This window comes from Tachypleus tridentatus, chromosome 13 (genome assembly GCF_004210375.1).
Source record: "Tachypleus tridentatus isolate NWPU-2018 chromosome 13, ASM421037v1, whole genome shotgun sequence".
Classification (NCBI taxonomy): domain Eukaryota; kingdom Metazoa; phylum Arthropoda; class Merostomata; order Xiphosura; family Limulidae; genus Tachypleus; species Tachypleus tridentatus.
The window spans coordinates 16,996,597-17,021,833 of NC_134837.1; the positions used below are offsets into that span (position 1 = coordinate 16,996,597).

At 34.3% G+C, this 25,237-nt stretch overlaps 2 protein-coding genes across 2 annotated transcripts in view; both read left to right on the top strand.

Moving 5' to 3' along the window:
- LOC143238984 (protein turtle-like) overlaps window positions 1-25,237 on the top strand; it is a 574,376-nt gene that overhangs the window by 160,750 nt on the left and 388,389 nt on the right. The gene's annotated exons all lie outside the window — the stretch shown is intronic.
- LOC143239768 (uncharacterized) overlaps window positions 1-25,237 on the top strand; it is a 198,664-nt gene that overhangs the window by 19,506 nt on the left and 153,921 nt on the right. The gene's annotated exons all lie outside the window — the stretch shown is intronic.

Here is a 25,237-nt window from a genome sequence, read left to right on the forward strand (position 1 = left end):
GTACCATGTAAGATTTTTTTTCTGTTAGAAAGTTGTACCATGTAAGATTTTTTTTTCTGTTAGAAAGTTGTATCATGTAATATTTTTTTTCTGTTAGAAAGTTGTACCATGTAAGATTTTTTTTCTGTTAGAAAGTTGTACCATGTAAGATTTTTTTTCTGTTAGAAAGTTGTACCATGTAAGATTTTTTTCTGTTAGAAAGTTGTATCATGTAAAATTTTTTTTCTGTTAGAAAGTTGTACCATGTAAGATTTTTTTTTCTGTTAGAAAGTTGTATCATGTAATATTTTTTTCTGTTAGAAAGTTGTATCATGTAAAATTTTTTCTGTTAGAAAGTTGTACCATGTAAGATTTTTTTTCTGTTAGAAAGTTGTACCATGTAAGATTTTTTTTCTGTTAGAAAGTTGTATCATGAAATATTTTTTCTGTTAGAAAGATGTATCATGTAATATTTTTTATGTTAGAAAGTTGTATCATGTAATATTTTTTTTGCTAGAAAGTTGTACCATGTAAGATTTTTTTTCTGTTAGAAAGTTGTACCATGTAAGATTTTTTTTTCTGTTAGAAAGTTGTATCATGTAATATTTTTTTCTGTTAGAAAGATGTATCATGTAATATTTTTTCTGTTAGAAAGTTGTACCATGTAAGATTTTTTTTCTGTTAGAAAGTTGTACCATGTAAGATTTTTTTTCTGTTAGAAAGTTGTATCATGTAATATTTTTTTTCTGTTAGAAAGTTGTACCATGTAAGATTTTTTTTCTGTTAGAAAGTTGTACCATGTAAGATTTTTTTTCTGTTAGAAAGTTGTATCATGTAATATTTTTTCTGTTAGAAAGATGTATCATGTAATATTTTTCTGTTAGAAAGTTGTACCATGTAAGATTTTTCTGTTAGAAAGTTGTACCATGTAAGATTTTTTTTCTGTTAGAAAGTTGTATCATGTAATATTTTTTTCTGTTAGAAAGTTGTATCATGTAAAATTTTTTTCTGTTAGAAAGTTGTACCATGTAAGATTTTTTTTTCTGTTAGAAAGTTGTACCATGTAAGATTTTTTTTCTGTTAGAAAGTTGTATCATGTAATATTTTTTCTGTTAGAAAGATGTATCATGTAATATTTTTTTATGTTAGAAAGTTGTATCATGTAATATTTTTTTTGCTAGAAAGTTGTACCATGTAAGATTTTTTTTCTGTTAGAAAGTTGTACCATGTAAGATTTTTTTTCTGTTAGAAAGTTGTATCATGTAATATTTTTTTCTGTTAGAAAGATGTATCATGTAATATTTTTTTTTTTGTTAGAAAGTTGTACCATGTAAGATTTTTTTCTGTTAGAAAGTTGTACCATGTAAGATTTTTTTCTGTTAGAAAGTTGTATCATGTAATATTTTTTCTGTTAGAAAGTTGTACCATGTAAGATTTTTTTTCTGTTAGAAAGTTGTACCATGTAAGATTTTTTTCTGTTAGAAAGTTGTATCATGTAATATTTTTTTCTGTTAGAAAGATGTATCATGTAATATTTTTTCTGTTAGAAAGTTGTACCATGTAAGATTTTTTCTGTTAGAAAGTTGTACCATGTAAGATTTTTTCTGTTAGAAAGTTGTATCATGTAATATTTTTTTCTGTTAGAAAGTTGTATCATGTAATATTTTTTTTCTATTAGAAAGTTGTACTATGTAAGATTTTTTTTTCTGTTAGGAAGTTGTATCATGTAATATTTTTTCTGTTAGAAAGTTGTATCATGTAATATTTTTTTCTGTTAGAAAGCTGTACCATGTAAGATTTTTTTTTCTGTTAGAAAGTTGTACCATGTAAGATTTTTTTCTAGGACATAATCACGAATTGACATTTTCTAATATATTTTAATTTCTATCAAGATATTCTACTGTATAACAATAGCACACCATGAACGTGCTTTAAAACGTAGCTTGTAGTCCAAAAGGAAAAATATGGAGCTTGTTTTTCAAGCCTATTTTCTTGTCATATCGTTGATTAATAAGACCACGAGGTGTACAATTAGTAAGGGTGTGTGTGTTTTCTTATAGGAAAGCCACATCGGGCCACCTGCTGACCCCACCCCAGGGCATTGAACCCGTGATTTTATGATAGTAAAACTCTAAACATACCGCTGTACTAGCGGGGAGCGAGTAGGATAAAACTAAATTCGAGTTTTTTGTGAAACATCGGAACATTCCGATCTGTTAAACAGTGCTCTTTAACCAGCTCCAGTTTTACTAAAGAAATACGATTGTTACCCACTTCTGGGTTAGTCAGTTCTACGTAAGTAACGTTTAAACATTTTTATCCATCGAAAATGATGTTCCCAAAAGAAGAAAACATAATAGTAATGTTACACTATTGTCATAATAGTAATGTTACACTATTGTATTTAAAAACTGTTATATTGTTTATAGAAAAGTAACTGGATGACAAAATGTGAACACAAAACGTCTAAACTCCCTGTAACCACATCATTTGTAATGTTAATGGGAACGCGGACATTTTTCTTTTATACTTTGTGCGTATAGAGATAATTCTGCCAAAACATACATTGAAAACGAAATTATTCATTTAATGGTTTGCCAAACTGTTTCTTTCTTTTTGAATTTAGCGTAAAACTACACGAAGGCTATCTGCGCTAGCTTGTCATCGTCACCTACCGTCAACGCTTGGGCTACTCTTTTACTAACGAATAGTGGGATTTACCGTCGCATTATAATGCTCCTACGTCTGAAAGGACGAGCATGTTTGGTGCGACGGGGATTCGAATCCGCGTCTCTCAGATTAGGAAACGAGTGCCTTAACCACCGAGCCATGCCGGGCCCTTACCAAGCCGCTACATAAACACGCGACTATTCATGCTTGCCATGTTTATAAACATTGTTTGTTATACTTGATTCTGCAAAGTTCAAGCTTCACATCATGTTGTACATGAATTGAGGTTTCTTACATTCAACAACTCGAGCACGCTTTAAATCAGAGTATGTGTCGGGTATATATCTGACATATGATGATCACAAGTTCGGTTTTCTACAGTTTTTGTTTACGTTTAATTTACCTTAGGAAATGCTGTCATTAATCATGAAATGTAAATACGAACATGAAACTTTTACGGTTTAGCAGATTTAAGCCACAACATAAAAACCTATTTGTTTTTATTTCAATCATTCTTTCAAGTAGTTTACTTGAATTTTTACTCTATTTAAACTACATCATGTTTTTTCCGCGATGCTACACATACTTCGCGATGCTACACATACTTCGCGATACTACACATACCGTCTCTTTAGTTGATGGAACTTCCTGTGTGGAATCAATGTTTACATTGTTCAAGAGTTCAAGATTTTTGAACAAACCTTTACTTGGACAATAATTATAAAAATAAGAATAGAACCTATTGCGAATTTAGAACCTGAAAGCTGCCACAAAACAAATTTAGTCCAAAAGCGTTTATTAAAATAAAAAAGTGTGTGTGTGTGTGTGTTTTTCGTATATCAAAGCCACAAAGGGCTATCTGCTCAGCTCACCGAGGGGAATCGAACCCTGATTTTAGCGTTGTAAAAAATAATAAAAAAAAAGAAATCAAACATTATAAATTAGGTCGTAATAAATACCTTCCATTTTTAGGGGTCACGATATTTTAGGTGCGCCAGTATTTGTTTTAAGTTTCATATTTCACATATCAAAAACACGTGGTTGTTATTTTTGTTAATATATATTATTCAATGAAACATGAGACTTTTTTCTAGATCTGTTTTTCTATAGAAACATGCACTATTAAACACGAAGTGCCTGTTACAGGATCAGGCTACAAGTTTGCTTGACCACCAGCAATAATACGTCACATTTATTTTCGTTACGTAAAAATGAAGTTTGATGGAGTGGAAGATTTCTTGAGACAAGGTTGTGAAATAGGAGAGTTATAGATCATTGAACAAGTTAATTCTATCATGCTTACACCTTTATACAACACAAAAGCCCTACTTGTGAGTCAACCACGATACATTTTGAAACTTTATCTGATTGTATTCAATACTGAGAAAACGGCAAGGTTTTGGAATTTCGCACAAAGCTACTTGAGGGCTATCTGTGCTAGCCGTCCCTAATTTAGCAGTGTAAGACTAGAGGGAAGGCAGCTAGTCATCACCACCCACCGCCAACTCTTGGGCTACTCTTTACCAACGAATAGTGGGATTGACCGTCACATTATAACGCCCCCACGGCTGGGAGGGCGAGCATGTTTGGCGCGACGCGGGCGCGAACCCGCGACCCTCAGATTACGAGTCGCACGCCTTACGCGCTAGGTCATGCCAGGCCCGAGAAAACGGCACACAAATGTTGTATTTGTAAACATTACATCGGACAAACAGGAAACGATTACAATTCCGTTTCTCTAAGTTTATTTTTTACTTTACCTTCTTTACGGAGTTAATATAGAAAAAGACTTATATTAGAAACAATGACCTCAACACTTAAATGAACCTAAGAAACGGAATGTCTGACAGAAGGTGATTCAATATTGTTTATATTTGAAAATAAAGGGTCTTAGAAGAAAATTCAGAGAAAAGTAAAGACAAAGCAAAAATCAGACATATTTTAGACCGCAAGTCTGTAATTAAGTTATATTCATATTTTATCTGTGGAATGTGGTTTGGTTTGTTTTGAATTTCGCGCAAATCTGCACGAGGATTGTTTTTTTTGTTTTGAATTAAGCACGAAGCTACACAATGGGCTGTCTGTGCTCTGCCAACCACGGGTATCGAAACTTGGTTTTTAGCGTTCTAAGTCCGCAGACATACCGCTGAGCCACTGGGGGTCTACTGCACGAGGACTATCTGCGCTAGCTGTCCTCCCTACTTTAACAGTGTAAGACTAGAGGGAAGGCAGATAGTCATCAACACCCACCTCCAAATCTTGGGCTACTCATTTGCCAACGAAGAGTGCAATTGACCGTCACATTATAACGCCTCCATGGTTAAACTGGCGAGCATGTTTGGTGTAACAGAGATACGGATTCGCGACCCTCGTATGCACGAGTCGAGTGCCTTAACTACCTGGCCATGCCGGGTCCTGTGAAATTACTTCTAATTTCATATTAAAAGACAATTGTATAATAGGGGGTACAATAGTGTATTGGCTTAAACTATTAGTAGATGTAGTGCCAGCTGAGCTTGTCAGAACTAAGCAGTCTTTCGCTAGAACAACAGTAAGTCTCCGGATTTACAATGCTAAAATCAGGGGCTCGATTCCCCACGATGGATAGAGCAGATAGTGCAATGTGGTTTTGCTAGATGAAAACACACACACGTATAGAACTAATCGAAAAAAAGAAGAGCTAATATTCTGATATTTAAAAATCTGTGTAATTTATTGAACTTAATAAAATCTACAGATTTATTTACAAAACACCTGTTTCAATTAGACTCTATTAAATAACTTGTAGATACATTATTCGTAGGGAAGGACTTAAAACATGAGCTAAAAAATATAAGTTTGTGCTAATTGAAGATATCAATATCGTTAAAACACAGAGTAATAGATTAAGTGATTATAATAAATCGTTAAAATGTATATACACACACACATACACGTACCTATTAGTACACCAGTTAACAAAAAGTAGAGTACAAGGTCTGTTCAAAAAATACGCGGACTGACGTCATAAAACAAAATGTACTTTATTTAGAAGTTACAGGTCTGGGACCCCTTCAAAGTACTCTCCTTTCCAACGCACACACTTATTCCAACGGTGTTTCCACTTGTTGAAACAGTCCTGGTACGCTTCTTTTGTAATGTCCTCCAGCTCCTTCGTCGCATTTGCCTTAATCTCGGGAATCGTCTCAAATCTTCTTCCTTTCAAGGGTCTTTTGAGTTTGGGGAACAAGACAAAATCGAAAGGTGCAAGGTCAGGTGAGTAGGGGGGTGTGGGGAAGAACACTGATCGAGTGTTTGGCCAAAAACTCATGAGATCTGAGGCACAAATTTCGCAGCAACGCGGTGCATCTTCAATTTTTCTGTCATAATCTCGTAACAAGATCCAACTGATATCCCACACTCTTCAGCAAGCTCCCCTGACAATCAGACGTTGATTTTTCCGCACCAGGGTGTTGATTTTGTCGACGTGTGGGTCGTCAGTTGACGTGGAAGGACGTCCAGGACGCTCATCATCTTCAATGGACTGTCGACCATCCTTAAAACGTTCATGCCACTTGAAACATGCCGTACGCTTCATAGCAACATCACCGCAAGCCGTGTTAAGCATAGCAAAAGTTTCAGTTGCAGATTTTCCAAGTTTAACACAAAATTTCACAGCAAGTCGTTGCTCCTTCAGGTCATTCATTCTGAAATCCGCCAAACGAAAAAATCGCACTTCACTTAAAACCACGTAGCTAATACACAAATGAAGCTATCTGCAATCGGGAAATGGCATCGTAATCAGCTGATCTGTGCGAACCTAGCGACACCAAGCGGATTCCCCTGGAACCAACTGGAGCCGCGCAATTCAAACAGTCCGCGTATTTTTTGAACAGCCCTCGTATTATAGAAATTGTTACACAATTAGCGACAAATAGATTACAACAGCAACTATAAAACAGTTACAACAAATAACATATTACAGATACCTGAAGTCATGAGGATTATTACAAAATTACGTGTTGTAGTTTTACATAATATACACTGCATATTTTCCCAATCCCAAAGGGTCCTAAATAGACGATACACATTACCTTTGTTTACAGGTGTGTCCAATCTTTCGTGAAGATTTATAAATCTTTATTTGCTTGTAAAATGGCTATCTAACGTCTGGTAACTATTTCTTTCATTTGACAACAAATATGGTTATCCTGTCGGTTGTTAATATGATAATCTAGTTGTTAAAATAGAATATTAATACTGATGAGTTAATTAAAATAAACAAACAAATAAAAAGCAAGGTCTGCGTTACAAACAGCAACACTAAACCTCTTACTGATTTAAGTTTGTTGTGAAACGAAAACAAACCGAAATCAAAATAAAAATTAAATAATAAAAAATAAGTGCTGCACCAGTCAAAATGATATCTGAGGTACGGGCCATAATGTGGGATTTAAAATGTACCCTAGGTTTTGGAGGTGAATGTAGAAGATGGACCCACATTGCAGTGGGGACACATCGTCTATCAGTCTTAACCTCCATTTGCTAGTTTTACGTAAAGAGTAATTAAATAACTGAAATAGAAGTTCTTAAAATAACGGAATGGAAATAGAAATTAGGAGAACGAGACGTACAACCTACGTTTTCAACGAAGTATTTCATATTTGGACATACCCTTATATATGAACTCTCATGACATACATGCTATTAGCACAAGTATATAGGAATACTAAAGACTGTTAACAATTCACTCTGACTCATTCATTTAATGACACGGAAAAACTAGTCCCATAAAACACAATGAAAGGCAACATATTTTTCCCTAATCATTTTGCACAGTACTGTATGCTTATCTAACAAGTAATATATATAATCGTCTAATTACTTAGGTATGACTACTTGGCTGTTACTATGTATGGTGATATAGTTACCGGTATGTGTAGTCGTCTAATTACCAGTGCATATGGTCGTCTACTTGACTGATATATATGTGGTCGGTCATTTGTTTGCCAGTTCATATGGTTGTTTAGCTACTAAAATGTATGATTAACTAATTACTTGAATGTATAATCTGTCTAGTTACATGTGAATATGGACGTCTATATTTAAGTATATACGGTTTAACTTAAGTACAGTCGACAGTTTACTAGTGAAAACAGCCATTTAATTATTAATAATCATTGTTAACAGATTAGTAGTACACATGGACGTTTAATTACTGGCGGATAAGGCTTATCAGTTACTTGTAACTATGGTGGTTCAGTGACTTGTAATCATTATTGTACTCTTGCTAAAAATATGTTTATATGGTCATAGTGAATATGGCGATTCAGTTTCTAACAGATTTACTATTATATATTTATTTTAATATGTTTGTTTGTTCAGTTTAATATATATTTACAAATGCATGTAATTTATATTGTTAAAAATATACTGCAAAATTCTCGTTTATTCACAAAATTTGTAGAAGATTCTCGAGCGTAAAACCTAACAATGTACGAAGTGTATATGTAAATACCAGTGTTGTTGCCAACTGTGCTTTCGAGAACCTCGCTTAAGTTTATATATCAACACGTCAAGAGACAGTTTAATATCGTTGGTTTGCTACAGTTTGTATAATATAAACCTCGGAAGATATAAGATATTAATCCGGAGACTACAGATACTTGACCAAGAAAGTTTATAGATTTCGAACGTTATAAACCACTTAACTTCAGTGAATTCAATTCGAACATCAATATTGCTATAAAGACATTACGTATCTTCGTCTGTGAAAAGCTCACGTGTGAGAAGCGAGAGATAGTTTACTCGTTAAGTGAACTGTACCGATATCAACATAGAACTAATTCGTTTGTCATGAACTGTTGATAAAATACTCAGTTCTAGAGTAGAAAAAAGACTCAGTTTTGTTTGTAAGTTCGTAAATTTTTTATATATAGATAATTATCTGTAATAACCGTTATTATAAATTATATTTTTGTTTACATATTAAAATATTCTTGTATTAAGAAAGAAAACTGTGTGCATTAAACAAACTAAGTTTTTGGGCCTTGGTATTACAACAAAACTCGACATATAAAGAGATAAACGTTGCTAGAAGTTTATAGCTTCTATAGCTTTAACGAGTAGTCGGGTATTTTGCAACACACATTTAACACTGCAAGTTATGTGTATTTCTAAATATGTATTAAACTAAAACAAATATCGATGTTAAAGTAAATATATAATAGCGAATTCGTCACACTAGCTTTAAGAAAATGAGCAGAACTCTATAAAAATGTCACAGCATGAAGTGAATGACACAATTTATTAGGGAGACGATCTATGGTTGGAAATAGAGACAGTTCTTGGAGCAACGAAGATTAATTATATGGCAGAGCCAGATGGTTTGACCTTACTTGGTATTGAAAACTTTCTGAAAAGAAATCGGAACTGGTTGAAAGATTAGTTTGTCAGAGAAAAACAGAGAAAGACCTCAGTAACTACCACGTAGCAGTTTTTTATACCCTTTAAGATCGTCACACACTGAAGGGATGTACATATATATTCCTGGTGTTCAGATGAAAACAAAACTATATAATTATAACAACAAAAAAGATGAGAAAAGGTTTTATATTAACAGCAATATCAAATGCACTGGTGAAGCTCGTGGAAAAGATAGTAACAAATAATGTCTGAGTGGGAGAATTTTATGTCTACTAAAAGGATTCAGAACTTTGAATGTAACAGTGTAACAATAGTCATATCTAACAACCATCAGTGTATGCAGTCAACACAGCACTGTTTAATTGACTATTTCATATTCAATATGGCAAGAATCGAGGGTATAGTATCAATGAAGTTAAAGACTCGTGGGATTTTGATATGAAATGCATTTCAGATCCAAGAATGACACCGTACGTTTATGTTGCAATTGTTTGTTTGTTTGTTTTTAATTTCGCGCAAAGCTACATGAGAGATATCTGCGCTAGCCGTCAAAAATTTAGCAGTGTTAGACTAGAGGGAAGGCAGCAAGTCATCATCACCCACCGCCAACTCTTTGGCTACTCTTTACCAATGAATAGTGGGTTTGAACGTCACATTATAACGCCCCCACGCCTGAAAGGGCGAGCATGTTTGGTGTGATGGGATTCGAACCCGGAACTCTGATATTACTAGTCGAACGCCTTAACCCCTGGCCGTGCCTTCAGTGGTCAACTGAAGACCAGAGAAAAAAATGTGACATCTTGGAAGTGTGGCTACTTAAAGGAAATTGAAAGAGGTACGAAACCTAAAATGACCTTGAGGATATTACTGAAGACAGTATTGTTTGTAAATTGTAAAATATGAGGATATTACTGAAGACAGTATTGTTTGTAAATTGTAAAATATGAGGATATTACTGAAGACAGTATTGTTTGTAAATTGTAAAATATGAGGATATTACTGAAGACAGTATTGTTTGTAAATTGTAAAATATGAGGATATTACTGAAGACAGTATTGTTTGTAAATTGTAAAACATGAGGATATTACTGAAGACAGTATTGTTTGTAAATTGTAAAACATAAGTAAAAATAAAAAGTAAAAATTAATAAATTGTCTCATCAGCAATCTCTGCCATAGATTGTTACAATATTGTCGAAATGTTCAACAAATTGAACAAATATGTAAATAAATGAACTGTATTGGCACAGTAATAGAGAAATACTTTATTTTAGAATGTGAATGATGTACAAACATAATATTAACGTATAAAAAGACAGAACAGATCGCTTTGAGTTGTGCAATAATTAGACGTACAGCAAAGATGTTCTAAATAACATTTTCACAGTTACTTATGGAGAATAGGAACCATAACACTTTCTGAATGAGAGTCACAGTGGGAAACTGCAGGTATATTTACTTCAGAGATATGTGAGAATTTTAAACATATTATTATTAAACCTTAGCTCATCAATAGTTTAGTATTTATGTGGGTGGTGCTATAATTATGAGAAATATTAATCAGTTAAGTTTATGTAGGTGGATAGGTGGATTATGTCATTATCAACATAAGTGGGTTATGCTATTTTCAGAACTAATCTGGTGTTCCTCAGTTATGTAGGTATGTACATGTATGTTATCATTATTTGTAATAACTCTCAGTTAATCAGCAATGCAGGTATGCAACTAAATGTTATCATTGTACGTAATATACCTTAGTTATTCATATCATTAGGTATGTATATTATTAATAACATTTCTCTGTTAATACGTTGTGCAAACGTGTAATTTCGTCATGAGAATAACCACTTTATTACTCGTATCTAGTAGATGGTTTCAATATTAATAATATTCCTACGTTACTCATTGCTTTATGTCGGTGGTTTCATTATTAGAAGTAATCTTAAGTTAATCATTTTTATAGATGGCCCGGCATGGCCAAGCGTGTTATGCGTTCGACTCGTAATTCGAGGGGCGTGGGTTCGAATCCCGGTCGCACCAAATATGCTCGCCCTTTCAGCCGTGGGGGCGTTATAACGTGACGGCCAATCCCACTATTCGTTGGTAAAAGAGTAGCCCAAGAGTTGGCGGTGGGTGGTGATGACTAGGGAACTACCTTCCCTCTAGTCTTACACTGCTATATTAGGGACGGCTAGCACAGATAGCCCTCGAGCAGCTTTATGCGAAATTCAAAACAACCAACTTTTCTAGATAGGTGGTTTCATTATTATTACCACTCCTTTGTTTTTGAGCTGTCTACATGAAAGGTTTTATTATGAGAAATATTCTTGCTTACACACATCTGGATTTATGATCTTAATAAGTACTAAAGATAAAGGTATCTTGTTTCGGTTTTTTTTAACTGCAAAATATTTTCTGGTATATCAGACTTTCTTTATATAACAGACTCATGAAATTGCTTAAATTAAATTATAATTCTCTGACGTCTTTACAGTAGACTAGTGCCAGCATATTTATTTGTAAATTACAAATAAAGCAAAGTTTTTGGGTAAAAAATTGAGAATCTTTTTACTATCGTAAGACGCGAAAACAATTTGCGATATTACTGGCTGACAAAAGCCACGCGCCCGTTTGAATAATTTTTGAAGTGATTTGACTATAGCGGAAATCCATCAATAATTTATTTCAATTCATATAGTAAAGTGAAGTTAATTACGATAAACCTAAGTTTAATTAAATCAATAAAAGCAATTCTAGGATAAAGAATTCATTACCGGAATAGAAGTCTCGCCAATTCTTTGACTGGAAACCATGTGTAACACTTAAATATGTGTAAAAAGTGTTGATAGAAGACATTACATTATTGAAAACTGTGTTGCCATTTTGTCAGGATCGTGAATGAATTCTCAAATCATTCTAAGAGCGTCTGTCAAAATTTTCTTGTTGGAAAGCTAAATAATATACATTAGAATTTTCTATCAGTATAAATCTTCATGTTGAGTATTTATGTATTTGAAATACTTATACGAGTGACCATCTGTAAAAATGTTTACGCTGAGAAACGTAATGACGTGTATCTTAAATACTTGCCTTTGTAACTAACTCGATTTGCTATCTGAGGGTCGAGGGTTCGAATCCCCATCACACCAAACATGCACCTTTTTAGCCGTGGAGGCGTTATAATGTGACGGTCAATCCCATTTTTTGTTAGTAAAAGAGTAGCCCAAGAGTTGGCTGTGGCAGTAATGATTATTAGCTACCTATCCTCTCGTCTTACATTACTAAATTAGGCGTGGCTAGCGCAGATTATCCCTCGGGTAGCTTTGTGCGCAATTCAAAAACAAACAAAAACCTCTATGTACCTGCAAACCTTGTGTGCAGAAATAAAATATTGTGTTTCAGAAATAGTCGCATGCGTGACTTCGCGTACATGAAATTTCAAATTTATTACAGTAGAATATTTAAAACACAACAGATGAACATAGGGTTAAGAGCCAAAAGTCACGTGTGATATTTCTACTCTAGCAAGTTACAAACCAGCACGTGCAAATTCAATGATAAAAACCAAACTATGTAAATTATAAACAGGAATGTTCTATTGAAAGAGAGAAGATAATCATAATAATATGTGTACAATAGTTTCATTATTAAAAATGTAATATTATACTTATTATACGTATAATTCTATGTTGGAATATGTACATGAAATTTATACTCAGATTGATTTTCCTACAGATTATGTTCTAGTTGATATCATGATATAAGCATCACTGGCTGGTAATCTGAAGATTCCATGAGCAGTTTCTGTGAAAGATTGGCACTTCTTTGTACTTATCTTCAAGCTAATAAAAGGATGCATCTTGGATTGTTGAATACAACCGTCACCGCAAATAACAACCAGTGTTATATTACGCTAATAAGTAACTAATCAAAGCAACTGAAGGATAGACATTTATCAGTCTACGTCAGTACACTAACATTTTTCTGAATTGAAAAAGGGGGAAAAATACGGGTTCAGTAGTTTTGGTATTAACCTAGATGAAATTACGTTGGGAATATCAAATTTACCAAAGTTGTGTTTATAAATATGAAGACAAAAACACGAGTTCAGCACTAATAATGTTAACCTAAATAATGTTCTAGATTAGATACCAAAACCATGAGCATCGTGTTTGGAACTGAAAAGAAAAATTGTTGATTCAAAGCGTTGATGTTACGCTAAAAAAATTGTGTTGGTTTAGAAATACCAAAAGAACTCTTAAAATCTGTTTGTTTAACACTGAAATCATACGCCAAGAAACACGATGCTATTGCGATACAAAGACTTGGTCATAAGAAATACCATTCGTACCTCGTTAGGAAAGCGATAAATCTACGACTTTTTAACGCTAAAATCAGAGGTTCGATTTCCCCTTGGTAGACACAGCACCTAGCCTGATGTAACATTTCTATAAAAAAACACACGAAATGCCGTTTATATTTCGACACGCGTAGAATTTCAGGGGATTTACGGATATAGATTTAGAAATAGGTAAAAACCGAAGGTGAAAATGTGTTACGGAGACTTACAAACTCTGAATGGAATTTAGAAAATAATATTTTGAATTACTTATCAAACGTATGTTTTTGTCAGAGAATTTCTCATGTGATTACCTAACTTCATCCAGTGTTATTTATAGTAATAACGATGTTTCCAGCGGACTATTCAATATTTAATAATTCATTAAAACACTCAGTTATGTAACCGAAGAATATAAAATAATCAGTGCAATAATAAAAACAGTTGTGAACTAGTCAGTTCTCGCTGTAAAGAACATAGTTAGATTTGTTCACTTCTGTATTGTTTATAAAAATGTAACCCATTGAGTTGTCCTAATATGAAGTATGTAACTAAACACATTCCATTTCATGCGTTCAATACGAAAACAAGTGATGTTCTCTTCACTGCTATGCTATCACACTGCCGTTTGACCGAACTGTTACATTGTTTTTTGTTTTTTTTAATTTTGCTCAAAGCTACTCGAGGGCTATCTGCGTTAGCCATCCCTAATTTAGCAGTGTAAGACTAGATGGAAGGCAGCTAGTCACCACCACCCACTGCCAACTCTTGAGCTACTATTTTACCAACGAATGGTGGGATTGACCGTCACTTATAACGCTATCACGGCTGGGAGGGCGAGCATGTTTGGTGCGACCGGGATTCGAACCCGCGACCCTCGGAGTACGAGTCGAACGCCTTAACACACGCGGCCATGCCGGGTCGTTACTTTGTTACATTGCTACATTACTGCACTGAGAAATGACTATCTTGCTACATTGTTACAATTTTAAGGTATTGTTAGCTACTTTACTACCCTGCTATATTAATATAATGTTAGTTAATTATACTGTGCTAATTTACTGCATTATTACTTGTGCTACTAATTAAATTCCTTGTTATTTCACTACATTGTTATACTTTTGATACTGTAACCTAAATCTAAGTTCCAACAAATTTCTGTCGTCCAGTTTTAAGTGGTATTTTTGCGGACTTAAAACGATAGAAACCCGGCTTCGATACCCTTAGTGGGCAGAGCACAAATAGCCCATTGTGTAGCTTTGTGTTTAGCTTCATACAAACTGATTATTGCGCCGCCACTCTAATGCACTGATACCTTATTGCTCTAATCGTTTACAGCACTGCTACTTCGGTACAATACCACTTTATTACACTGTTCTTATTGCACAGCTATCACAGTCGTTTACAGCACTGTTACGTTGGTACAATACCACTTTATTACACTGTTCTTATTGCACAGCTATCACACACCGTACAGAAGAAGCACACATGTGCAATCAAACATAAGTCTGTCTTTAAAAAAAAACATAGTAAGATTTCTGAAACCTTAAAGAAATGGTTATAACTGAAGAGAAAATAACGTATTTTTATATTTTTGCATTGTATTTACATTAAATGCGTTTTTTATGAAGTTTTCTTGTCTATTAGATAGCATTGTAACTCTGTAATACAATATCATTGTTCACCACATATCACTGACTAGATTGAAACGTTTATTTTCGTTTTTATGAGAAAACGTTTCAAGATTTTTTTTATCAAATACTTCAGTTTCATGTGAGCACACAGACAAATGTTTTAACATTTTATAGCTCGATTGACGATGTTTCGTAACTTACAAGCACCACGTACACAAAAAATAGACAGCAAATACGTCAGACATTTCATGTGGGCCGGGTGTTGCCAATAGGTGTTCGTCCTGTGAATCAGATAATTTATGGTTTACGAGCTGTTGTCTCCTCCCTCCAAAACATAAAAAAAGCGATCTACAATAAGGTGTAATAGTCATGATCAGTTGTCACTATATGGCAAGACATGAGTAACAAAACACGTTGGTTATTGCTACTAACTCGCTGCCTTACCTATTAAGGGTCTCTATATATACTCGAATAAACCTGTGTTGAGTTTCGCGAAATTTGTCAAAAACACTTTGACGTTTCACAGATTTTTCCACTTAAAATTTAGAGATCTACAATTATGTTATATTTATGTTACTTCTTGTTTTAAGTATTTCTTGACATGTCAAAAAAATGTACATCCATAAAATAAACTTTATTGTAACATAAATAGGCTTTTCATCATATACGACTGTCTCGTGTTTGTTCCACGTAAGATCATTGATAGTTTGACTTCAAACATATTCAGCTTTCATAAACCTTCACTTTGATCATGTATGACTATCAAATGTTTAAGATTTAATCACAAATCTAATTGTAAGTTTACCTTGATTACGTATGACCTTAGTTTTTTTTTATGTTTTCAACAGCACTTGGACGTTCAAGTTGAATTAAGAACACTGGACTAAGTGACTGGCATTAGCAAAAAAACGGAACTGAAATATATATTTGATTGTTGGTAAAATTAAGTCTCACGTTTGATTAACTGTTCGCGTTCGGAACAACACAATTTAAATGTATTTAGAAGGTTTGGTGTTTTATGTGTCAATTATTAAATGTTTTAAGCAATAACAAATAAACAAGTTGGCTTCTAACATTTAGACAGGTCTCAAACTGCGACAACATCAATGATGTGGTTTGATTTGTTTTGAATTTAGCGCAAAGCTACATGAACAATGATATGGAAATCTTACAATCCGATATGTCTCAACGTTTAACAGAAGGACAAGCCTCACAGTTTAACAACATAACAGATTTCAAAGTCTGAAAACACAATGAATCTCAAAATCAAAATATTTTAGACTTTGTTATCAGGTGAGATCTAAAATGTTAACAGTAGGACAAGTCTCAAAGTTTGACAGCAAGACAGGTCTCAAAATTAGACCGTTATCATGGTTAGTAGCTGATACCACCACTTAAGTCTAATTGTTAATAATAAACTGTTTTTTCTTTGCATAACAACATGCTAATTATTACCTAGATATTACCTAGATAAGAAGACCAAATTCGATTCAACGATTTTCTTGAGAGACCAAGATAGAAATAGACCATCTGAATCCTTCGTAGAATAGTCGTTGTTTTTGGAATTTCGCACAAAGCTACTCGAAGGCTATCTGTGCTAGCCGTCCCTAATTTAGCAGTGTAAGACTAGAGGGAAGGCAGCTAGTCATCACCACCCACCGCCAACTCTTGGGCTACTCTTTTACCAACGAATAGTGGGATTGACCGTCACATTATAACGCCCCCACGGCTGGGAGGGCGAGCATGTTTGGCACGACTCGGGCGCGAACCCGCGACCCTCAGATTACGAAGCGCACGCCTTAACGCACTAGGCCATGCCAGGCCCCTCATAGAATAGTCACTAAATCAGTAGTCGTAATCAAACTAATTAGTTATTAATCTCTAGTTACACAACAAATTAGTTACTGATTAAATTGACTGTTTTTTTTAAGTTCATCACAAAACTATTGGTTATTAATAACACTTGGGTGATCCTATAGGCTACAAACCACATCAACGTTTCATATGATTGCCACGTACTTACAACACGTGCACTTAAGTCTGACAACAGGATGGATCTAAGTCTGAAATTTTTACTGTTTAACGTATATCTTAGAAGCCTTTTGTATTTATAATGTGCTAAACAGGATGCTACACATTGCGAGCACCAAGTGTTTTGAAATCTGATTTTAAGTGTTATATGATCCCTCAGCCTAGATCTGGTTTACAAAAATTTTACCCTTGGCAGTGTTACAGCGGTATGTCTGCAAACTTACAACGTTAAAAACCGGGTTTCGATACCACTGGTGGGCACAGAACAAGTAGCCCATTGTGTAGTTTCCTAATTTATTTCAAACAAACCAACAAATTTTTACTTTATTGGAATTTAGTTTTATTTCTAATTCATTTATCAACGTGTAATATCTTAATATGTTGAGTTTTTTTGTTTTTTTTTGTTTCATGTGCTGAGTTACAGGAAATGTATCATCCAGTACGGGTGATTTTTTTGTGGATTTCTGTTTTGAATTGTGTATCGGTTCTAATTATCTTGAGATTAAAAAATGCAGTTTGGATAGTTTTTTTTCCTGTTCACAGGTGAACTTAATGTTGGGTTGTATAGAGTTAACGTGATTGAAAAAGTGTGTGTTCTGTAGATGTGAATCCAGCAATTGTATCATCAACATATTTGTACCAGTATAGTGGTGGGTGTGAGGCTGAATTGATCGGTTGTGATTCAATCTGTGTCATAAAAATGTTGGCTAGAATTGGTGACACGAGATTTCCCATACTTAGGCCATTTATTTGTAGGTAGTTTTGGTTATTAAACATATAGTTAGTTTTGGTGGTAGTGAATTCTATAAGGGTTGCCAGTTGGTTGGGAATGTGTATCATTGGGTTGGGGTCTTGGATATAAAGTTTTAAAGCTATCTTGCAAGCTTCAGTGGTAGAGACTTCTGTGAAGAGGGAGATTACATCAAAATTGGCCATTAAGGGTTTACGATTTAGTTGATTAAGAATAGATTGAAAGTTAAAAGAGTCTTTAAAAAAGGACCTGGATGATGTTACATATCTAGAAAATGCCCACGATGTAAATTTATCAAGGTTGTAGAAACAACCTGTATTGGAGAAACAAGCAGGAAAATAGAAACTAGATTCAAAGAACTAAAAAAAACAAAAAAAACACCTTCTCCCGTTTCTGAACACTGCAAATCAAATAAAGACAACGTAATCATAGAAAACACCCAGATACTAAGTAAGGAAACAAAGAGAAACAAACGCAAAATCAAAGACGCCCTACTTGTACAACAACTAAAACCAATACAAACGAACGCCTTTATACCTACACTAATTAATAACCTAACATCTAACTGCAACGCCCTCTACGATCCCATACCCGTTTATACTCTCATCTTTAAGACATGTATCAGGCAAAGGTCAATTGTAAACTCTCTTTTGTTAACCTGAAAATGACCTCGGAAGGTTGAAAACGTTGTTCTCAGATTATCAATAAAAGTATTAATACCCATACCAGCCATTCTGAGATACATTTTATTTCAAGTGGGTTTCTCGTTACCAAGGGTTTGCCATTCCTTATAGAGATAGTAATATACTTTTAATTACTAGAGATTTACTACACATAATTCTACTTTATTCCAGTTCATTGAAATGTAAGTTTTGTTGAATAATTTGGTATCAATCTGTATTATTAAAGCCTAGCATATAATTTACTCAGCAAATTAAGTTAATGCTACAAGAATGATTAATTAAACAACTTGCAAAGTAAACCATTGCTGAAATTAGCTATTTCAGTTGGGAAAGAGTCTCTCTTAAATATGCATAATAGAATATTTCACACAAGCTAAAATGTATGTTCATGAATCTTCATTTGGCTTTATTAAAAGAAGAATCTGGCAGAGTAAATAACATCATCTTAAGCCTTGGGGTATAATATATCATTCCATATATGGAAATGAAGACAGCTCCCTCTTTTACTTATTTTAAACTATTATTCTTGAGTATTTCACTTCACTTGAGTCACTCCTATTTGGTATAGTAGAGACTCGTGGCATGCAATTTACATACCGAAGAGAAAAAGAACACGCTTCGTTTTACGTTCTGTCGCAAGCTGTATAGAAAATGGCAAACATTTTAGGAACAAGCTGTCTCTAGTGAAGTGAAGCCATCATCGGGAATCTTTAGAAATAAATAGATTTTAGCGAAAGAACACTTAAAAATAAAATAAGATTTTATAAGGTGCACTAGTTGGAGGTGGCGTTGTTATATAGACGCTTTCACGTCGAGTTTGTTCAACGTCATTTAATAGAACTGGCAGGTTTATTAAAATTCGAAAGTCCACCCGAGCAATCGGAGTACATGATTTTCCGGTATCAAACTTATTTCACTTTTATTATTCTTTAATTGTTTATTACTTGTGCTAGAAACAAACTTATCAGATATATAATTAGAACAAGAACAAACCTGACGCGAATTTAATTGAAACAAACAATAAATTTATTGTGAGTTTTAATAAAAAGACCAACCTTACGCTAATATAATTCAAAATCAAAATTAAATCTTTGTTCACAAATAACAGTAAGATGCGTGAACATAATTTTTGTTCATATTCATCATGGGTCGAATAGTCAATATGTAGCTTATGTCCGAAGGTAAGGTACGATAGAAATGTAATAATTATTATGTAGTTTATAATCAGATGACATCGCGTACTGGGAGTCTAATTGTCGCTATATAGATTGTGCTTTAACGACATTCATAAAAGAGTCTAATTTTTACTATATAGATTGTGCTATGACAACATGTATACCAGGAGTCTAATTATTACTATATAGACTATGCCTTGATCACAAGTATACAAGGAACTTAATTGTTACAAATTTGATTGTGCCTTCACAACATGTATATCAGGAGTGTAAGTATTACTATATAGATTGTTCTGACGACATGTATACCAGGAGTCTAATTGTTACTGTATACATTGTGCCTTGACAAAATGTATACCAGAAGTTAATTGTTACTATATCAATTGTGCCTTCACAACATATATACCAGTAGACTAATTGTTACTATACAGACAGTGCCTTTACAACATGTACACCAAAGTCTAATTGTTACTGTATATATTATACCTGCACAACATGTATACCAGAAGATTAATTGTTACTATATAGATTGTGCGTTGACAACACGTGTACCAGGAGTGTAACTGTTACAATATAGATTGTTATGACGACATGTGTACCAAGAGTCTAATTGTTACTATATGTATGGTGCGTTAACAATATGTATACCAAAAATCTAAATGTTACTGTGCAGATTGTGCCTTAATAACATGTGTACCAGGAGTCTAAATGTTACTACATAGATAGTACCTTCACATCATGCATACTAGAAGTTTAATTGTTACAATATAGATTGTTTTTTGACAACATGTATACTAAGAGTCTAAAAGTTACTATGTAGTTTGTGCTCTGACGACGTGTATACTGGGTGCCTAATATTTACTGTGTAGAGTTCCTTGTTCTGACTAGCAGTCTAATATCGATTATGGAATTTGTGTTTTGACTGCCTCTACACCAGAGTTCTGATATTTAATACGAAGGTTGTGTTCTAAATACGGTTACACAAATAGTATGATATTTAGATTGTGTTGTAATGACGTGTACATTAGGATATTCGTGGTCAGTGTAAAAGTTGTTACATGGACATGTCTGCAACCCTTGGCATCAGGAGACTGCCAGTTAAAATGGTACGTTGATAAATAAATAATGAATCCTGCGCTACTGATCCACATACACACGTTATAGTCAGAAAATATGTTAGTGGCCCAAATATACTCTTCAAAAAAAGAAATGCAAAAGGCAAAATATGAGACAAATTGTTAACAAGTTTATTCCGGGTAGTTCTGTATGACATGTGTGAACCTTTGCACATTCACTTCTGAACGTCCAAAGTCTGCAAAGGCGAAGTGCACGCTCACTAGGTGAAGTTTAACGTCACTCAACGTCAATAACGAGTATGCCTCCCGTGAGCATCAATAACTGCTTGGCATCTCCTGCCCATGGAAGTGATGAGATGACGAATCACATCCTGTGGAATGGCTGTCCACTCAGCCTGCAAAACTGCTGCAAGCTGAGGTAGAGTCTGCGGTTGAGGTTGTCGCCGTCGCAGACGTCGGTCCAACTCGTCCCAAAGATGTTCGATGGGGTTTAAATCTGGTGATCTGGAGGGCCGGGGAAGAACGTTGATGTTGTGGTGTCTCAAAAAGACAGTGGTGAGTCGGGCTGTGTGAGGACGGGCGTTGTCATGTTGAAAAACGTCGTTGACGTTCACCATGATGGGTTGCACATGGGGCCTAAGAATCTCGTCGACGGTTGCGTACGGTTTGATCGGAAATTATACGCAGCCCTGGTATGGTTGAGGCAGTAGACATCGCAGTGGTGGTCCTATCCCGAAGGTGACGTAACCGGATGTAGCGATCTTGTGCGGGCGTGGTCACACGAGGTCAGCCAGATCGTGGACGGTCACGAGTTGATCCATGTTGTTGGTGACCATTCCATAGCCTTGTTATGGTGCTTGGGTGGACATTCACAGCTCTGGTAACATCTGATCGAGATTCGCCTGCTTCCAACCGACCAATGGCGTTGTTGCGTTGTGCTTCAGTCAGTCTTTGCGTAACTGTATTGCGTGTCGGTGGCTTAACACTGAGTCATGGAAACCGAGAACCCGTCACTTTTATAGGGATTTTGCACATGTTGCACTTGCAGAACATGCAGATCTGTCAAACAAATTTATTGGACACGCATGCATTTTGGCGAAAAATCCTTTTTTTTTTCTCCGTTTTCAAAGTGCACAACTTTTATTGTCATTTTGGTCTGACAATCAGTGCCTTAACACGTGTAACATCACATACTCTGAGCTTGTAACGTTATTACATATATTTCTCTTTAAAATAACAAAAATATCCCTTTTGCGTTTCTTTTTTTGAAAAGTATATATTACAAAACCGAAAACTGTTGCCTGGTTGAATGTTACGGATATTCTTGCAAAGTTATAAAAACAATCTCCAAAAGTTGTCTCGAATTTTTAACTGAAAAGAAAAAGAAGGAATTTTGCTAAGTCAGTAGCAAGCAGCCAGTGGTATATCGTGATATACGATTGTCATGCTCATAAAGTACCACAGCCACAAATTGGGCAGTACCATTAACGGGAACTGGAGCATAAATGATGGAACCTATGGTGCATAGCCCAGCAAAGGACCACACTCGTTCCAAAATTAAAGAAAATATTTTATTATCATTATATAGTAAAGACACCAACATACTATCTTATTCACTGTCAGAAGACATGCAACAACAACTGAAACCAAGCTTAAGATTTGAAAGAACGTTGGTAAATATAGTGTTTCAGACTGGTCCAGTTTTATGTTTCTAAACGTTTAGTTTCATTGGAGGAATGCTATTAATGTTTTAGCAATAAAAATAACAGAAAACGTCACTTTGATCCATATATAATGGGGAAAGAAATGTGTTTTTAGATAAAACAACCGAATTTTGACAACTTTCCTACATTAGTTTGTAATATTTGTGTGTTTTCTTATAACAAATTAGATCGGGCTATCTGTTGAGTCTACTGAGGGGAATCGAACGCCTGATTTTAGCGTTGTATATTTGTAAACTTAACTCTGGGCCAGCGTGGGACATGTGTGTTTCGAAGCAAACGTATTATATTGTATATTTCAATCAAGACATTTTGAGCCTAAGTGTTTTTCTAACATCATGATTACATACGACTAATTTGAATAACTTTTATACCAGGAATGAAACATTAAGACTTATTTAATAGTGACTTACAAACTGTAAACTATAATAATTGTGAAGTTTTATTTCTGAAATATTTCTGAGCAAACTAGTAAGCTTACACACTTCCACTAACCAATATTCAATTTATGAAGTTTAATATTAGTGTTTAAATATTCACTCTTTTTGAACACGGTTTTATTTTTACACCTTCGGGTCTTGCGTGGGAAAGATCACCCTGATTGGTGTGGTTTGTTTTAAATTTCGCGCAAAGCTAGTCGATGGCTATCTGCGCTAGCGGTTCATAATTTAGCAGTGTAAGACTAGACAGAAGGCAGCTAGTCATCATCACCTAATGTCAACTCTTGGGCTACTCTTTTACCTACGAATATTGAGATTAAATGTCACATTATAACGTTATCATGGCGGAAAGGGCGAACATTTTCGGTGTTACGGGGATTCGAACCCGCGACCCTTGGATTACGAGTCGAGCGCCTTAACCACCTGGCCATGTCTGGCCATATCGTCCTAATATTTTAAGATTTACTACTTTCGAAACATTTGTAATCTCGACCTCTCCAATATATTTTAAGGAAACATTTCTTTCAGCTCATCTTGGATCTCATCTTGCGTTCTCATGCATTTCGTCAGCAAGTATCGGATTATCTTCTCTGAAAAGTATCAGTTTTAGTCTGATCATAACTCATATTCCTCTTCTTGGTTGTTTTTTTTAAAGAGTTTCGTCTGCACGAAGAAAACACAGTAAAATAAACATCATGTGCCATTAATATGTCGTACTTTTGAAGAAAAAATAAAAACTTGGCTTATTTTATCTTGCGTTTACCATTGCGTCGATTTTATTCCTAACTGTTCGTCTTTTCCAGCAAACAAAAACCCGTCAAAGAGTTTGGTTTTGAAAGAATCATAAAAAGAAAAACGAATTGTGGAACATATCAGCAGATCTAACAGTAAGTTTTGGTAGAAAATGCACTCATGTACATTAATATATAGGAGTGTTTCCTAGTTTTTCTTTTAGTGCTCTTATGTTTCAGATATTACTCAAAATAAGAACAAAATCTTTCCGAGTGACATGTTTCTCAAAGATAGGAAACGAGAAGCTGTTGTTTTTTTTTAAGTGTTTTCTCTGATAGATTGAACTGGGCAATAATGAGTCATATCAAATCATCCATGAGAACGAAAACTGGTAAACGAGACCGGCATTTTAAATAAAAATGCGTCTGTTCCTTGGTTACACGAATCCTTCCTTCTGTTGTTTTTATCTTGTGGTTTCACAAAAAACTTATTATAAAGTGTAACAAAACTTGTGAGAAGACTTCTGTCTGCTTCTGTTATTAAATAGTTATTTTTTTCTAGTATAGTTGGTTAACGGTGAATTAATATAGTGTGATTTTTAATTATTTACTTCTCAAAGTTAAATTTTGGTGGCAGCTTTAACTATAATTTTTAGTAGATATGTTAAGAATAATATACGCTCTTAAACTGAGATTTTTTAACATATGATTTAGTCGACTTAATACCACAAGTACGGTAGTACTTATATTTGGAGTGAGACAGATGTGCAATACAACTTGAAATCTCAAACACATTGCAAGCAAAACTTTATAAATACTTCACAGACCCTGTAGAGCAGTAAACAAATTAATTGAAGAGTAAAAACCCATCAACGCACATGATAATGTCGATAGAGTAAAATCAATAATATTATAGAACCACAAACTTGTCAATCTGATTTATTAACGTTGTTTAAAAGACAAAGCTCATTTTTGCCTTCATCTAATGCAAATCCAAACGTATATTATTCAACAATGCTACCTTGGCTAAAAGCGTTTTTTTTTAGCTTTACTTATAAGTTTGGCAATAAGAAATAATAACAATATTCATTTTGTAACACTGCTAACAAGCTAACAATACATTAGTTGTCATATTCTATGATTACGAGCATTCTCTGTGAATTGCCAACCAGGAAATTGCTCTCATATCCAGTGATATGCAATTATATCTACAACAGACAAATTTAGATTGATGAATTACCAAGTTACAAAAAGCACACGAAATAGGAATGGGCGGACAATAATTACCCACACATTCAAGTTTAAATGTGTCAAAAACTACCTGGTGTTGTAACATTATGCCGCCTATTTCTACCCTATTTTCTTACTTTTTGTTGTACCTGTTCCTCCTTCATAATTTGTTTATTTAAAATATTTTGCACTTGTTTTATAATTTGTATTTTAGTTTTCAATTATTAAGTTTAGTTAAAGAATTTTTAACACCACAATTATTTTTGTTATATATGTTAGTATTTAATATACAAAAAGGAAGTATATAGTGAGGTACATAACATAATATTTGTTTTCGGTTAAGCCAAAATTAATCGGGAGGGAGAGAATAATA